The sequence below is a fragment of the Oryctolagus cuniculus genome, chromosome 3 (assembly GCF_051225735.1).
Source record: "Oryctolagus cuniculus isolate XC-2025 breed Fujian yellow rabbit chromosome 3, ASM5122573v1, whole genome shotgun sequence".
NCBI classification, from domain to species: Eukaryota; Metazoa; Chordata; class Mammalia; order Lagomorpha; family Leporidae; genus Oryctolagus; species Oryctolagus cuniculus.
The window spans coordinates 19,148,172-19,153,336 of NC_142869.1; the positions used below are offsets into that span (position 1 = coordinate 19,148,172).

The 5,165-nt window shown below is 41.4% G+C and overlaps 1 pseudogene; it reads left to right on the top strand.

The window, feature by feature from the left end:
- The first annotated feature begins 1,616 nt into the window (after positions 1-1,616).
- On the top strand, positions 1,617-2,114 carry LOC100356556 (cofilin-1 pseudogene; annotated as a pseudogene).
- Positions 2,115-5,165: the final 3,051 nt, after the last annotated feature.

Here is a 5,165-nt window from a genome sequence, read left to right on the forward strand (position 1 = left end):
GCCTTCCTGGGCCACAGCAGAGAGCTGGACTGGAAGAGGAGCAACAGGGACAAAATCCGGCGCCCCAACTGGGACTAGAACCCGACTGCCAGAGCCACAGGTGGAGGATTAGCCTAGTGAGCCGCGGTGCCGGCTGCATCTAATTTAATTTGTTACATAATATATTACGTATAATATTACCTGAAACTTAAAATATATAGTTGTATCATATTCAATAAAAAAGGTTACTGAAAAACATAGCTTTTGATGCTTCTATCCATAAAGGAGTCACATGTCATCTTTGTGGTAGACGTACCATTTAGCAAAACATATTGGTGGGCTTTTTGGTTATAAAAAAAGAAAGATCCAGCTGGCACCATGGCTCAATAGGCTAACCCTCTGCCTGCGGCATCGGCACACCAGGTTCTAGTCCCGGTCGGGGCGCCGGATTCTGTCCCAGTTGCTCCTCTTCCAGTCCAGCTCTCTGCTGTGGCCTGGGAGTGCGGTGGAGGATGGCCCAAGTGCTTGGGCCCTGCACCTGCACGGGAGACCAGGAGGAAGCACTTGGCTCCTGGCTTCACATCAGCACAGCGCACTGGTCGCAGTGGCCACTTGGGGGGTGAACCAACAGAAAAACGAAGACCTTTCTCTCTGTTTCTCTCTCTCTCTCACTGTCTAACTCTGGCTGAAAAAAAAAAAAAAAAAAAAAAAAAAAAAAAAAAAAAAAGAAAGATCCAAAAGCCTCAGATGGATGACAAGTAAGGGAAAGTAAAGGAAATGAAAAAGAAACGAGGCACTCTACATTGTGTTACCTCTTCTCTGTCATGACTTTTTATTTGTTGTTTCTAAGTTTTTACTATAACAGATGTGTGTACACTTATACAGGTATGTGCTGGTATTTTATAGAATAGATTCCAGAAGGTGGAATTTCAGTGTTAGAGGAAAACATTTTTTAATTTCAATAGATATATGCATCACCATGGATCTTGTTAAAATACAGAGTCTGATTGTGTCAGTCCTTTCCATTTCAATCAAGTTCCTAAACTGTCAATGTGTTAGTCATGGGCCATGCTTTTGGTATTCAGAGAGAGAGGTAGAGATTCAGATACAGATAGTGATGATAGAAATAGATAGAGGATGATATAGACAGATGATAGATGGATGATAGTTAGATGGATAGACAGAAAGATAGATAGATAGATAGATAGATAGATAGAAAGATAGACAGACAGACGTTCCATCTGCTGGTTAACTCCCCTAAATGGTTGCAACCGCCAGTTCTGGGCCAGGCTGAAGCAAGGAGTTTGAATCTCCATCCAGTTCTCCCCATGTGTGGCAAGGGCCCAAGTACATGGGCCATCTTCGATTGCTTTCCCAGGCATATTTGCAGGGAGCTCGATCAGAAGTGGAGTAACTGGTACTCAGCTGTCACTCTGATATGGGATATTGGTGTCACTGGCAGTAGCTTAATGCATTTGTGCCACAATACTGGGCCTAGGTTAAATACTTTCAAAAAGTTACCAATGTGAGAGAGTGTTGAAGATTAAAAGTGAAAAGCAGAGTTGGATCCAGACAGCAGGTGCAGGGGCTCTTGGCTTCTCTGCCTCCCTTGCCATCTTCCTTTTGCTCCTGGAAATATGGCCTTTGGTGTGACTGTCTCTGATGGCATTATTAACGTGTTCAATGAGGAAGTTTAATGAGTCATGAATGCCAGAAGAGGTGAAGAAACACAAGAGGGTTGTGTTTTTCTGCCTGAGTAAGGACAAGAAGACCATCATCTTTGAGGAGACCAAGAAGATCCTGGTGGGAGATGCAGGCCAGACTGTGGACCACCCCTATGCCACCTTCATCAAGAGGCTGCCAGATAAAGACTGCCCTATGCCCTTTATGACACCACCTATGAGACCAAGGAGAGCAGGAAGGAAGACCTGGAGTTTATCCTCTGGGCCCCTGAGTGTGCACTTCTTATGAGCAAAATGACCCCTGCCAGTTCCAAGGGCACCATCAAGAAGCAGCAGACAGGAATCAAGGATGAATTACAAACAAACTGCTAAGAGGAAGTCAAGGACCGCTGCACTCTGGCAGCGAAGTTGGAGGCCATGCTTCTCATCTCCTTGGAGGACAAACCTTTGTGAGCCCACCCTAGCCCCTGCCCAGAGTATCTGACAGCCCCAGACCTGCCCTTGTGGGATCGCAGGCTGCTCCATCCCTGCCAGACAGGTGTGGGTGAGGAGATCCCAGTAGGGGGAGGGCAATCCCTTCACCCCAGTTGCCCAACAGCCCCTCCCCCTTGGACCTTCCTCCTCCCTCCTCCCTCCATCCCTGAGGGTTCCAGCCTTCCAAAACCACTTTTGATCTTCTGATTCCTGCTGAGTTGAAACAGACCAAGTTCCCCCCCCCAGGCCCCCTAGTTTGGAGGCAGTCCTGTATTTTTTTTTAAATGATACCCCTACTGTTCCTTTCCCTTTCCATGATGCCAACTAGTAACCACAGTAGTGACTCTCCTCTCATCTATCTGGCTCTGTGTATAAATGGAATGTTGTGGAAATGCATGGAATGCTGTGGAAATGACCCCTCAGGTGCCCGCTGGCTCCTTCCCTCTTCCCCTGGTCTCTACCACCCAAGGAACCAGGGCAGGTAAGGGACCTTCGATTAAATGAAAAAGAAAAAGAAAGAGAAAAGTAGAAAACTGAATAGTGATATTTCTAAATTCCATATGTTTGTGTATTGTGTTTGCTTTCATGCACATACTACTTTACTCATTAAAAAATAGAAAATTTTCCAAATACAATATGATAATTTTAATAATTAGCAAATAGTCAAAAATAATGTTTCCCAAGTTTGAGAAATCACTGTGTGGATTTCTCCCGTTCTCTCTCACTTTTTTTTGCTGTTATAAATGGATAACCACAAAGAGTATAAATGAGTTTTCAAATATTACTCTAAATTTCTGCTTTCCTGCCTCTACTTTCAGACTTTTTTCACAAACACCCACAGGCTTTTGATTTTCTTCATCCTTCGTTTTTCCTCTGTGCCTAGTGGCACCAACCTGTGTTCAGCCAGTGTCTGAGAAAAGCCCTTATACATTCCTGCACTTTGTAAAACACAAAAAATCCCCAGATGGTCAAGGCATTTTCCTTGTTGGGAGGTGAATAATGGAATTTCCTGCCTGAGACAGCATAATTCCTCACAACACATCTGAGAGTCAGGTATACCAGGAACTGAAGCCCAGGAGAAGAATGGGTCAAATTCAGGTCCCTGCAAAACCCTTCAGAGGCTAGCTTGCAGAAAGCTAGTCCAAGCAAGTCACGGGTTTTAACTTCATCTTGGTAGCTGACTCGAGTTTATTCTATTTTTATCTTTTTTGGTAAATCTCTCTTCATGAGATTTTCATAGTAGATTTTGGAAACAAAAGAAATTCAGATAAGTCGGAAAAGGTATCACTCAATGGGTAAGTGAAAAATAGAATAGCATCTGATTTTTAGAAATGTAACAAACAAAATGAGATTTGAAATCATTCTGATATTACAGCAATTCACCTAATTGATGACACTGATGAAATAAACTTTGAAAGGTCAGCAACTAATTTAATTAATTCAGTGACTGATGTTAGACAACCTCAAAATTGTAATCCCACCTAGTTTCTCTTTCAGGTTTCTCATATCATTTCTGCAGAGCTGGAAAACTGCCATTCACCGAAGTCCCTGGCCACTGATTGGTTGGTGAGTCCAAGTAAGTGATACAATTGCTCCCGCAGGTCCCTACCAAGCAAAGAAAGAGGTGGTGTTGCCAGAGATGGATCTCTAGGCAATGTAAAAATCAAGAATTAGCTGTTTTATTTCAAGACCAGTTGGCACTTTATCGATTCAAACTTGGAAGACTCCTGAGGCAGTTAACAGTTTATAGTTTATAAACTATAAACTAGAACATAAGAGTTTGTTGGAGCTGTAGATCCCATTGCTTTATCTTTTACAAAGGACAATGTGCTAGTATGTTTTTGAGATGAAAATCCAGATGAGTTCGCTGGTTACAAAGACTTACTCATTGAAGCAAAAAAGACAAAAGACAAGTAGATTTGTCATTACAATTAGAGAAAATACAAATGATGACAAATGGCAAGTCTGTATGTGTATGTGTGTGTTCTGTATTGTAAGCATTTGAAACATACCTTGCAGATGTATTTAAATCTAAAGTAATCAGGGCAGAGCATACCTATTGTTTTCCTCCAGGCTTTCTAAATAGTGTAACACGATGGCATCAGAACCCAAAGAGGGGTGCCACAGCACTATTCAATAAGATACCATTAGGATGCATGTCACAAAGCAATTGTGATGGACTTCTGATTCAGTGGCTGCAGTTAGACAGTCTCGGGTTTTCATACACCATTTCATTCTCTATTTTATTCTTGTTTTGACCCTCTCATTACGGACTGTGCTCACTCTGGCAATGTGATCACAATTGAATAATTATTCCATAAAAGAATTATACATGGCAACCTTTCTGGATAGGAGACATTGAAATTGAAAATTGGGTTTCAACCAAAATGCTGTGTGCTGGAGTAGCTGCAATAAACTGAAACCATTAGGGCTATTTGCAAACTAAGTGGATGTGTCTTTGTAAAAATTTGATGTTTATTTTTAATATGGTTGCCTGCCCTTCTCTATTTGAACAGCTCATTACACCTTAAATATAAACCACATGCGCACTAGAGCATTTATGTAATTTTCTGGGGCAAAGAATTTGGGCTGTAATCCAACACTGAAATATATTACTTTAATATTTATTTGCATCTGTTTGGTATTGTCATGATCCGTACAAGACTGAATCATTTTGATTTCCTTTAAAAAATAAAAAGGGGAGAAAACTGTTCACAGACTACTTCCAGTTGAGTGGATTTCAAAAAACCTTCATTTGAGATTCAGTTCTTTGTGGATATTAGTATCATAAGCATTGATGAAGAATAATGTAATGAATGATGAGTTCTGAACAATACTATGGCTGATTTGGTAAATCTATGTTTTTGGCTTCAACAATGGGATATTTGATCAAATCAACCACAGAGCAGGAAATGGTATTGCGAAAGACAAGTTTCTAATTGAGGCAGACAATGAACTGTACATCAGAAACAGCTGCAGAGGAACAGATCCCATTGCAGTTTTGTATGTTAATACCCTAAATTTCCACAT